Source organism: Atractosteus spatula, unplaced genomic scaffold (assembly GCF_055471065.1).
Source record: "Atractosteus spatula isolate fAtrSpa1 unplaced genomic scaffold, fAtrSpa1.hap1 Scaffold_42, whole genome shotgun sequence".
Taxonomy (NCBI): Eukaryota; Metazoa; Chordata; class Actinopteri; order Semionotiformes; family Lepisosteidae; genus Atractosteus; species Atractosteus spatula.
The window spans coordinates 247,501-259,342 of record NW_028296871.1 but is presented as its reverse complement, the minus strand read 5'-3'; the positions used below and the strand labels follow the sequence as shown (position 1 = coordinate 259,342).

Below are 11,842 nucleotides of genomic sequence, written 5' to 3'. Positions count from 1 at the left end.
CCGACACTTCCTGCAAAATTCAGGCTGGTCCCAGTAAAACATGTACCCCCTACCTCCTCCGATTGCGAACGTAGCCGGTGGGTGGCTGTATCCATCCTTTGTTGTTGGGTCCCGTCGCAGTTCCACCAGGTACCGACGCTTTCCCGTCCACACAGTGCGTGTGTCGCTGAGCACCAATGGCCCAGTTCTCACATCCACATACCTGCTTAGGAAGGTAGTCACGTCGGCATCCGTCACAAAGGGATCAAACATGTGCAAAACCACCCACCTCTTACTGTCGCTCTGCAATCCACCACACTCATACTCCCGGAATCCGCCGCTCTTAATGATATCGTTGCATTTTCCTACCATTTTCTTGTGGATGTCCGCACTGATGAAGGTGGTGTCGATGAACTTCTGTGGCTGGTTCCCCTGCACGCACTTGATATCTGCTGCCTTCAGCCCCAAAGCACCAAACAGGACATCGTCCTCAAATTGCTCCCTTCCAGGTGGTGCCGTCTCCGGTTTCCAATGGAAGCGGAGAGTCCACTTGATGCTGGGGTCCTTCCCAGCCCTCCTCGCCTCTCCTGGCCCTGCAGCCATGGTTGGTGCAGCCTTTCGGCCGCCAAACAGCCAGGGAATGCAAAGCCGGGCAAAGAAAAATCAAAAGTTCCGACGTCCAAAAGGCAAAAAACGTAATCCAAAGGCAATCCGGGTCAATCCAAAGCAATCCAAACGCGTCTCCGCAGTGCTGTCCTCTCGGTCTCCTCTCACGGTCTCTCCGCCGCCGCCCTTCTCGTCCCCCAGCCAAGTCTTCAAGCCGCGGGCCTGCCACGTACTTTTCCGATCTTAGCCGAAAGGCCGAGAAGCGATGCCCGACGCCGGCCTTGGGCGGGCGCGCGGGCGTCCGGCTGGCGCGCAGCGGCGCAGGCCGACGCCTCTGGAGCCCGGTCCGCACGCGGCTGCCGGCCGCCCGGACTCCGCTCTCCCCCTCTCTTGCCTGCCTGCTTGCTCGCCTGCCTGCCCGCCAGTCCCGGGCGGGGGCCCTGCTCTTTGATCTCCTGTCAACGGCCCGACAACGACCGCAGCCGCGGGGGGCGCCAGCCGGCCGGCCTCCTTAGCTTAGGCCCCTCCCACCAGCAGCAGCCGTGCCGAGTGAGCTGCAAGCGAAAGCGGACCGTCGGCACCTGCGGGCAGAGGCAAGGGGCAGCGCTCTCTCGGGAGGGACGGGGACACACACACACCTGCCTGCCTGCCGAAAAAAAGAAAGAAAAGGTGTATATACTAAGTTTTTTGGAGGGAAAACGGCCGGCTGTCGAAAGGGGCCCGCCTGCAAGGACGGGGACACACACACACACACACACACACACACACACACACACACACACACACACACACACACACACACAAGCCACGCCTGCCTCCCTGGAAAAAGGAGGAAAAAACTAAGTTTTTTGGAGGGAAAACGCACGGGAGCCGAAAAGGGGGCCGGCCTGCTTGCCGAGAGAGTCGAGGCGCGGGAAAGTGCACGGAGGGAGCACGGGAACGGGGAGGGGGAGAGAGAGAGACACAGAGACACACAGATGGACGAGAGACGAGACCGGAGAGGAAGGAGCTCCGGTCCACCTCGCTTGCTTGCTAGCTACGTCTGTCTTTTCACCGCTGAGAGAAGGTAGTGCACCGTTCCCGGAGGCGCTGCAATACCGGGCCGATGCGTGGAGAGGACGGAGCAAGCTCCTGATCCAGCTCCCTGTTCCAAAAATCCGTTTAATATGTGGTCCCCCGATGGGGGACGTATCAGATATTAAACTGATAAGAACAGATACTACACTTGATCTTAGCCAAAAGGCCGAGAAGCGATGCCCGACGCCGGCCTTGGGCGGGCGCGCGGGCGTCCGGCTGGCGCGCAGCGGCGCAGGCCGACGCCTCTGGAGCCCGGTCCGCACGCGGCTGCCGGCCGCCCGGACTCCGCTCTCCCCCTCTCTTGCCTGCCTGCTTGCTCGCCTGCCTGCCCGCCAGTCCCGGGCGGGGGCCCTGCTCTTTGATCTCCTGTCAACGGCCCGACAACGACCGCAGCCGCGGGGGGCGCCAGCCGGCCGGCCTCCTTAGCTTAGGCCCCTCCCACCAGCAGCAGCCGTGCCGAGTGAGCTGCAAGCGAAAGCGGACCGTCGGCACCTGCGGGCAGAGGCAAGGGGCAGCGCTCTCTCGGGAGGGACGGGGACACACACACACCTGCCTGCCTGCCGAAAAAAAGAAAGAAAAGGTGTATATACTAAGTTTTTTGGAGGGAAAACGGCCGGCTGTCGAAAGGGGCCCGCCTGCAAGGACGGGGACACACACACACACACACACACACACACACACACACACACACACACACACACACACACACACACAGCCACGCCTGCCTCCCTGGAAAAAGGAGGAAAAAACTAAGTTTTTTGGAGGGAAAACGCACGGGAGCCGAAAAGGGGGCCGGCCTGCTTGCCGAGAGAGTCGAGGCGCGGGAAAGTGCACGGAGGGAGCACGGGAACGGGGAGGGGGAGAGAGAGAGACACAGAGACACACAGATGGACGAGAGACGAGACCGGAGAGGAAGGAGCTCCGGTCCACCTCGCTTGCTTGCTAGCTACGTCTGTCTTTTCACCGCTGAGAGAAGGTAGTGCACCGTTCCCGGAGGCGCTGCAATACCGGGCCGATGCGTGGAGAGGACGGAGCAAGCTCCTGATCCAGCTCCCTGTTCCAAAAATCCGTTTAATATGTGGTCCCCCGATGGGGGACGTATCAGATATTAAACTGATAAGAACAGATACTACACTTGATCTTAGCCAAAAGGCCGAGAAGCGATGCCCGACGCCGGCCTTGGGCGGGCGCGCGGGCGTCCGGCTGGCGCGCAGCGGCGCAGGCCGACGCCTCTGGAGCCCGGTCCGCACGCGGCTGCCGGCCGCCCGGACTCCGCTCTCCCCCTCTCTTGCCTGCCTGCTTGCTCGCCTGCCTGCCCGCCAGTCCCGGGCGGGGGCCCTGCTCTTTGATCTCCTGTCAACGGCCCGACAACGACCGCAGCCGCGGGGGGCGCCAGCCGGCCGGCCTCCTTAGCTTAGGCCCCTCCCACCAGCAGCAGCCGTGCCGAGTGAGCTGCAAGCGAAAGCGGACCGTCGGCACCTGCGGGCAGAGGCAAGGGGCAGCGCTCTCTCGGGAGGGACGGGGACACACACACACCTGCCTGCCTGCCGAAAAAAAGAAAGAAAAGGTGTATATACTAAGTTTTTTGGAGGGAAAACGGCCGGCTGTCGAAAGGGGCCCGCCTGCAAGGACGGGGACACACACACACACACACACACACACACACACACACACACACACACACACACACACACACACAAGCCACGCCTGCCTCCCTGGAAAAAGGAGGAAAAAACTAAGTTTTTTGGAGGGAAAACGCACGGGAGCCGAAAAGGGGGCCGGCCTGCTTGCCGAGAGAGTCGAGGCGCGGGAAAGTGCACGGAGGGAGCACGGGAACGGGGAGGGGGAGAGAGAGAGACACAGAGACACACAGATGGACGAGAGACGAGACCGGAGAGGAAGGAGCTCCGGTCCACCTCGCTTGCTTGCTAGCTACGTCTGTCTTTTCACCGCTGAGAGAAGGTAGTGCACCGTTCCCGGAGGCGCTGCAATACCGGGCCGATGCGTGGAGAGGACGGAGCAAGCTCCTGATCCAGCTCCCTGTTCCAAAAATCCGTTTAATATGTGGTCCCCCGATGGGGGACGTATCAGATATTAAACTGATAAGAACAGATACTACACTTGATCTTAGCCAAAAGGCCGAGAAGCGATGCCCGACGCCGGCCTTGGGCGGGCGCGCGGGCGTCCGGCTGGCGCGCAGCGGCGCAGGCCGACGCCTCTGGAGCCCGGTCCGCACGCGGCTGCCGGCCGCCCGGACTCCGCTCTCCCCCTCTCTTGCCTGCCTGCTTGCTCGCCTGCCTGCCCGCCAGTCCCGGGCGGGGGCCCTGCTCTTTGATCTCCTGTCAACGGCCCGACAACGACCGCAGCCGCGGGGGGCGCCAGCCGGCCGGCCTCCTTAGCTTAGGCCCCTCCCACCAGCAGCAGCCGTGCCGAGTGAGCTGCAAGCGAAAGCGGACCGTCGGCACCTGCGGGCAGAGGCAAGGGGCAGCGCTCTCTCGGGAGGGACGGGGACACACACACACCTGCCTGCCTGCCGAAAAAAAGAAAGAAAAGGTGTATATACTAAGTTTTTTGGAGGGAAAACGGCCGGCTGTCGAAAGGGGCCCGCCTGCAAGGACGGGGCACACACACACACACACACACACACACACACACACACACACACACACACACACACACACAAGCCACGCCTGCCTCCCTGGAAAAAGGAGGAAAAAACTAAGTTTTTTGGAGGGAAAACGCACGGGAGCCGAAAAGGGGGCCGGCCTGCTTGCCGAGAGAGTCGAGGCGCGGGAAAGTGCACGGAGGGAGCACGGGAACGGGGAGGGGGAGAGAGAGAGACACAGAGACACACAGATGGACGAGAGACGAGACCGGAGAGGAAGGAGCTCCGGTCCACCTCGCTTGCTTGCTAGCTACGTCTGTCTTTTCACCGCTGAGAGAAGGTAGTGCACCGTTCCCGGAGGCGCTGCAATACCGGGCCGATGCGTGGAGAGGACGGAGCAAGCTCCTGATCCAGCTCCCTGTTCCAAAAATCCGTTTAATATGTGGTCCCCCGATGGGGGACGTATCAGATATTAAACTGATAAGAACAGATACTACACTTGATCTTAGCCAAAAGGCCGAGAAGCGATGCCCGACGCCGGCCTTGGGCGGGCGCGCGGGCGTCCGGCTGGCGCGCAGCGGCGCAGGCCGACGCCTCTGGAGCCCGGTCCGCACGCGGCTGCCGGCCGCCCGGACTCCGCTCTCCCCCTCTCTTGCCTGCCTGCTTGCTCGCCTGCCTGCCCGCCAGTCCCGGGCGGGGGCCCTGCTCTTTGATCTCCTGTCAACGGCCCGACAACGACCGCAGCCGCGGGGGGCGCCAGCCGGCCGGCCTCCTTAGCTTAGGCCCCTCCCACCAGCAGCAGCCGTGCCGAGTGAGCTGCAAGCGAAAGCGGACCGTCGGCACCTGCGGGCAGAGGCAAGGGGCAGCGCTCTCTCGGGAGGGACGGGGACACACACACACCTGCCTGCCTGCCGAAAAAAAGAAAGAAAAGGTGTATATACTAAGTTTTTTGGAGGGAAAACGGCCGGCTGTCGAAAGGGGCCCGCCTGCAAGGACGGGGACACACACACACACACACACACACACACACACACACACACACACACACACACACACACACACACAAGCCACGCCTGCCTCCCTGGAAAAAGGAGGAAAAAACTAAGTTTTTTGGAGGGAAAACGCACGGGAGCCGAAAAGGGGGCCGGCCTGCTTGCCGAGAGAGTCGAGGCGCGGGAAAGTGCACGGAGGGAGCACGGGAACGGGGAGGGGGAGAGAGAGAGACACAGAGACACACAGATGGACGAGAGACGAGACCGGAGAGGAAGGAGCTCCGGTCCACCTCGCTTGCTTGCTAGCTACGTCTGTCTTTTCACCGCTGAGAGAAGGTAGTGCACCGTTCCCGGAGGCGCTGCAATACCGGGCCGATGCGTGGAGAGGACGGAGCAAGCTCCTGATCCAGCTCCCTGTTCCAAAAATCCGTTTAATATGTGGTCCCCCGATGGGGGACGTATCAGATATTAAACTGATAAGAACAGATTTTTTTTTTTTTTTTTTTTTTTTTTTTTTTTTTTTTATTACAAAATACAAAAATCCATAAATCCAAACTCGGTATAACCAGAAAACCCCAAATATCAAACCCAAATCACAAAGACACCAACTTAAATCAACCCGTCATTAGCATAACCCCGCCCTGTATGCAAATTAATCACTCCCCTAAATCTAAATTATTCCCATACTCAAAACACATAAACCCACAAACCCATTATTCACATCTTCAAGCTTTTGCATAATGCTCCATACAACATCTTGCTAATCAGTTTACATTCCTCCCTCGTCTCCCCACCCATTCGAAACCCACCCGGAGTATCCCCTTCCTTCACAAGTTCTATGCGGCACCCTGGAAACTTCCGTTCCACTTCGTGCACTGTGGCCAAACATGTCTTCTGTTTAACCTTTATCTGTTTCTGCCACTCCTGGTTTAATTCAACCTTCTTCCACTCTTTGCAAACATTGCTCTCCTTCCCCGGTTGTTGTCCCTCTATACACCCTCTTCCACTTACGTGCCCACCCTTGCTCTCATCTTTCCCAATACCCTCTACTGCAACTAATCCCGTCCTCATGCCTTTCCTCCCCCCCCCGGCCCCTGCGGACCCCAAGGGTGGAAAGTTCTCCTCATTTAATTCCACTTCTGGCACCCTCTCTGCAGGTAAAAAGCCCCACTGAACACCCGGCAACGGTACATCGATGTACCCTTCCTTCTCCCATTCTCTTTTATATTGTGTCACACAGTCTGCAAACTCTCTCTCCACGTCGCTGTCTGTAAGCTCCCCGGTATGCCTTCTTCCCTCTTCGGTACTGCTACTTCTTCCTGTCACACCTGCCGTTGTAACTGCTCCTCTCCCCTCCTCTGCCCGCACGCTCCTCTCCATTTGTACGGTTTCCGTACCTGCCTCCCTAATCTCTCCATCTCTGGATACCACCCCTTCCTCGTTTTTCCCTTTTTCCTTTTCAACATTCTCGCCCGCACCCCCCACACATCCTTCAACTTCCATACTGTCCACAACATCTCCTTCCAACATCTCCACTTGCACACCGTCCTTCAGCGCCTCCACGTGTTTACCCTTAACTCCCACAGTGCCCCCTCCCACACCCTCCTTATCTAAGTCCCTAACCACACTAGCCTCCTTACCCGTACTCGTCTTCCCTACATCCTCTACCACCGGTGTCGTGACTTGTGCACCCTCCTTCACCTCCACCACAAGCTCACAAATGCCCCTCACCACCCTCTCATCCCCACCCTTCTTGTCTGATTCCTTGACAACACTGCCCCCTACTGTTTCCTCTACACCTGACTCTTCATTCAATTTACTCTCTTCCCCCATACCATTAACATCTACTCCTATTCCTCCCTCTTCGTTTCCCCTCAATCCCCCCCCACACTCTCCTTCACACATCCTCCCCACCTCCTCCACTTGCACACAGTTCATGTTATTCAACACTCCTGTCCCGTCAGCTACCCTTTCCTTTTCGTCTAACCTATCCTGTTCAGCCCTAACCCTCCTTCTCCCCACACAGTTTTTATATGCATGGCCTATATCCCCACATGAGAAACATCGGACCTCTTTCTTGCAATCCTTCGTCACATGTCCCTGTTCCTTACACCGACTACACACCACCATCCCACATTTTGCAGCATAGTGACCTAAAACCCCACATTTCCTACATGCAAGGGGCTGCCCTGGATAAACCAGGTATCCCCTCTCTGTCCCGATCTCAAAAAACGCAGGGGGATGCAACACCCCCCCCTCTTCCGCACCCCCAAACCGTAACCTCATCCAATAAACCCGCTTGCCCGTCCAAACCCCCTCAGAATCTCGTTCCCTCTCCCCCTTCCCCTGCAACAACACAAAATTATTCAAAAAAACATCAATGTCCTCTTCTGGAACAAATGGATCAAAAACAAAAACCGTCATCTTCCGTAACCCTCCAGCAAACATAGGACTTGCACGGAAAAGGCTCAACGGAGCCTCTCCCTTTCTCTCTGAAATCCTCTTCCATAAGTCAAAACAAAGTTCACTCGAAATCAAAGTTAACTCAAAAATCCCCCGATCGCAGTAATCCTGTAAACATAAAATGTCCGACAGCTGCACATCCAGAACCCTTTTCAAAACAAAAGTCTTGAACTTATCTCTAGTCCAAGTCTTGGGTTCTCCTCGGTCCCGCAAGGTGAAACGGATGGAATCCTTCCGCTGCTCCTTCCTCGCCCAAGGATGACCCGCCTCCATCTCCAGCCACCGATCCGAACCGCACTTCCAAGTCACAGGAACGCTCCGCCACCGTCTCCAGTTCGCATCCACTGGCCAGCAATTCCGCTCGTCGCCTCCGCCGCCTCGGTCCTCCAAACTCCAGCCCAACACTCCGCCGCTCCAGCCAATCCTTCTCCTGTTGCGTCGCTCCTTCCAGTCCTCCCGCCGCCTTCCCGACCCTCTGACTAAGACCTTGGAATTGCGGGCTTGCCGGCTTAAACCTTGATCTTAGCCAAAAGGCCGAGAAGCGATGCCCGACGCCGGCCTTGGGCGGGCGCGCGGGCGTCCGGCTGGCGCGCAGCGGCGCAGGCCGACGCCTCTGGAGCCCGGTCCGCACGCGGCTGCCGGCCGCCCGGACTCCGCTCTCCCCCTCTCTTGCCTGCCTGCTTGCTCGCCTGCCTGCCCGCCAGTCCCGGGCGGGGGCCCTGCTCTTTGATCTCCTGTCAACGGCCCGACAACGACCGCAGCCGCGGGGGGCGCCAGCCGGCCGGCCTCCTTAGCTTAGGCCCCTCCCACCAGCAGCAGCCGTGCCGAGTGAGCTGCAAGCGAAAGCGGACCGTCGGCACCTGCGGGCAGAGGCAAGGGGCAGCGCTCTCTCGGGAGGGACGGGGACACACACACACCTGCCTGCCTGCCGAAAAAAAGAAAGAAAAGGTGTATATACTAAGTTTTTTGGAGGGAAAACGGCCGGCTGTCGAAAGGGGCCCGCCTGCAAGGACGGGGACACACACACACACACACACACACACACACACACACACACACACACACACACACACACACACAAGCCACGCCTGCCTCCCTGGAAAAAGGAGGAAAAAACTAAGTTTTTTGGAGGGAAAACGCACGGGAGCCGAAAAGGGGGCCGGCCTGCTTGCCGAGAGAGTCGAGGCGCGGGAAAGTGCACGGAGGGAGCACGGGAACGGGGAGGGGGAGAGAGAGAGACACAGAGACACACAGATGGACGAGAGACGAGACCGGAGAGGAAGGAGCTCCGGTCCACCTCGCTTGCTTGCTAGCTACGTCTGTCTTTTCACCGCTGAGAGAAGGTAGTGCACCGTTCCCGGAGGCGCTGCAATACCGGGCCGATGCGTGGAGAGGACGGAGCAAGCTCCTGATCCAGCTCCCTGTTCCAAAAATCCGTTTAATATGTGGTCCCCCGATGGGGGACGTATCAGATATTAAACTGATAAGAACAGATACTACACTTGATCTTAGCCAAAAGGCCGAGAAGCGATGCCCGACGCCGGCCTTGGGCGGGCGCGCGGGCGTCCGGCTGGCGCGCAGCGGCGCAGGCCGACGCCTCTGGAGCCCGGTCCGCACGCGGCTGCCGGCCGCCCGGACTCCGCTCTCCCCCTCTCTTGCCTGCCTGCTTGCTCGCCTGCCTGCCCGCCAGTCCCGGGCGGGGGCCCTGCTCTTTGATCTCCTGTCAACGGCCCGACAACGACCGCAGCCGCGGGGGGCGCCAGCCGGCCGGCCTCCTTAGCTTAGGCCCCTCCCACCAGCAGCAGCCGTGCCGAGTGAGCTGCAAGCGAAAGCGGACCGTCGGCACCTGCGGGCAGAGGCAAGGGGCAGCGCTCTCTCGGGAGGGACGGGGACACACACACACCTGCCTGCCTGCCGAAAAAAAGAAAGAAAAGGTGTATATACTAAGTTTTTTGGAGGGAAAACGGCCGGCTGTCGAAAGGGGCCCGCCTGCAAGGACGGGGACACACACACACACACACACACACACACACACACACACACACACACACACACACACACACACAAGCCACGCCTGCCTCCCTGGAAAAAGGAGGAAAAAACTAAGTTTTTTGGAGGGAAAACGCACGGGAGCCGAAAAGGGGGCCGGCCTGCTTGCCGAGAGAGTCGAGGCGCGGGAAAGTGCACGGAGGGAGCACGGGAACGGGGAGGGGGAGAGAGAGAGACACAGAGACACACAGATGGACGAGAGACGAGACCGGAGAGGAAGGAGCTCCGGTCCACCTCGCTTGCTTGCTAGCTACGTCTGTCTTTTCACCGCTGAGAGAAGGTAGTGCACCGTTCCCGGAGGCGCTGCAATACCGGGCCGATGCGTGGAGAGGACGGAGCAAGCTCCTGATCCAGCTCCCTGTTCCAAAAATCCGTTTAATATGTGGTCCCCCGATGGGGGACGTATCAGATATTAAACTGATAAGAACAGATACTACACTTGATCTTAGCCAAAAGGCCGAGAAGCGATGCCCGACGCCGGCCTTGGGCGGGCGCGCGGGCGTCCGGCTGGCGCGCAGCGGCGCAGGCCGACGCCTCTGGAGCCCGGTCCGCACGCGGCTGCCGGCCGCCCGGACTCCGCTCTCCCCCTCTCTTGCCTGCCTGCTTGCTCGCCTGCCTGCCCGCCAGTCCCGGGCGGGGGCCCTGCTCTTTGATCTCCTGTCAACGGCCCGACAACGACCGCAGCCGCGGGGGGCGCCAGCCGGCCGGCCTCCTTAGCTTAGGCCCCTCCCACCAGCAGCAGCCGTGCCGAGTGAGCTGCAAGCGAAAGCGGACCGTCGGCACCTGCGGGCAGAGGCAAGGGGCAGCGCTCTCTCGGGAGGGACGGGGACACACACACACCTGCCTGCCTGCCGAAAAAAAGAAAGAAAAGGTGTATATACTAAGTTTTTTGGAGGGAAAACGGCCGGCTGTCGAAAGGGGCCCGCCTGCAAGGACGGGGACACACACACACACACACACACACACACACACACACACACACACACACACACACACACACAAGCCACGCCTGCCTCCCTGGAAAAAGGAGGAAAAAACTAAGTTTTTTGGAGGGAAAACGCACGGGAGCCGAAAAGGGGGCCGGCCTGCTTGCCGAGAGAGTCGAGGCGCGGGAAAGTGCACGGAGGGAGCACGGGAACGGGGAGGGGGAGAGAGAGAGACACAGAGACACACAGATGGACGAGAGACGAGACCGGAGAGGAAGGAGCTCCGGTCCACCTCGCTTGCTTGCTAGCTACGTCTGTCTTTTCACCGCTGAGAGAAGGTAGTGCACCGTTCCCGGAGGCGCTGCAATACCGGGCCGATGCGTGGAGAGGACGGAGCAAGCTCCTGATCCAGCTCCCTGTTCCAAAAATCCGTTTAATATGTGGTCCCCCGATGGGGGACGTATCAGATATTAAACTGATAAGAACAGATACTACACTTGATCTTAGCCAAAAGGCCGAGAAGCGATGCCCGACGCCGGCCTTGGGCGGGCGCGCGGGCGTCCGGCTGGCGCGCAGCGGCGCAGGCCGACGCCTCTGGAGCCCGGTCCGCACGCGGCTGCCGGCCGCCCGGACTCCGCTCTCCCCCTCTCTTGCCTGCCTGCTTGCTCGCCTGCCTGCCCGCCAGTCCCGGGCGGGGGCCCTGCTCTTTGATCTCCTGTCAACGGCCCGACAACGACCGCAGCCGCGGGGGGCGCCAGCCGGCCGGCCTCCTTAGCTAGGCCCCTCCCACCAGCAGCAGCCGTGCCGAGTGAGCTGCAAGCGAAAGCGGACCGTCGGCACCTGCGGGCAGAGGCAAGGGGCAGCGCTCTCTCGGGAGGGACGGGGACACACACACACCTGCCTGCCTGCCGAAAAAAAGAAAGAAAAGGTGTATATACTAAGTTTTTTGGAGGGAAAACGGCCGGCTGTCGAAAGGGGCCCGCCTGCAAGGACGGGGACACACACACACACACACACACACACACACACACACACACACACACACACACACACACACAAGCCACGCCTGCCTCCCTGGAAAAAGGAGGAAAAAACTAAGTTTTTTGGAGGGAAAACGCACGGGAGCCGAAAAGGGGGCCGGCCTG

General features: G+C 59.7%; 7 non-coding genes and 1 pseudogene across 7 annotated transcripts; all 8 read right to left on the bottom strand.

The window, feature by feature from the left end:
• Positions 1–1,649: 1,649 nt before the first annotated feature.
• On the bottom strand, positions 1,650–1,840 carry LOC148807099 (U2 spliceosomal RNA). Its single transcript, XR_016089045.1, has one exon. It is a non-coding gene; the product is annotated as a U2 spliceosomal RNA (small nuclear RNA).
• Positions 1,841–2,636: 796 nt separating this feature from the next.
• On the bottom strand, positions 2,637–2,827 carry LOC148807098 (U2 spliceosomal RNA). Its single transcript, XR_016089044.1, has one exon. It is a non-coding gene; the product is annotated as a U2 spliceosomal RNA (small nuclear RNA).
• A 795-nt stretch (positions 2,828–3,622) lies between these two features.
• On the bottom strand, positions 3,623–3,813 carry LOC148807097 (U2 spliceosomal RNA). Its single transcript, XR_016089043.1, has one exon. It is a non-coding gene; the product is annotated as a U2 spliceosomal RNA (small nuclear RNA).
• Positions 3,814–4,605: 792 nt separating this feature from the next.
• LOC148807096 (U2 spliceosomal RNA) lies at positions 4,606–4,796 on the bottom strand. Its single transcript, XR_016089042.1, has one exon. It is a non-coding gene; the product is annotated as a U2 spliceosomal RNA (small nuclear RNA).
• Positions 4,797–5,593: 797 nt separating this feature from the next.
• On the bottom strand, positions 5,594–5,805 carry LOC148807095 (U2 spliceosomal RNA; annotated as a pseudogene).
• Positions 5,806–9,063: 3,258 nt separating this feature from the next.
• On the bottom strand, positions 9,064–9,254 carry LOC148807094 (U2 spliceosomal RNA). Its single transcript, XR_016089041.1, has one exon. It is a non-coding gene; the product is annotated as a U2 spliceosomal RNA (small nuclear RNA).
• A 795-nt stretch (positions 9,255–10,049) lies between these two features.
• On the bottom strand, positions 10,050–10,240 carry LOC148807093 (U2 spliceosomal RNA). The gene has a single exon (XR_016089040.1). It is a non-coding gene; the product is annotated as a U2 spliceosomal RNA (small nuclear RNA).
• Positions 10,241–11,033: 793 nt separating this feature from the next.
• On the bottom strand, positions 11,034–11,224 carry LOC148807092 (U2 spliceosomal RNA). Its single transcript, XR_016089039.1, has one exon. It is a non-coding gene; the product is annotated as a U2 spliceosomal RNA (small nuclear RNA).
• Between the last annotated feature and the right edge of the window lie 618 nt (positions 11,225–11,842).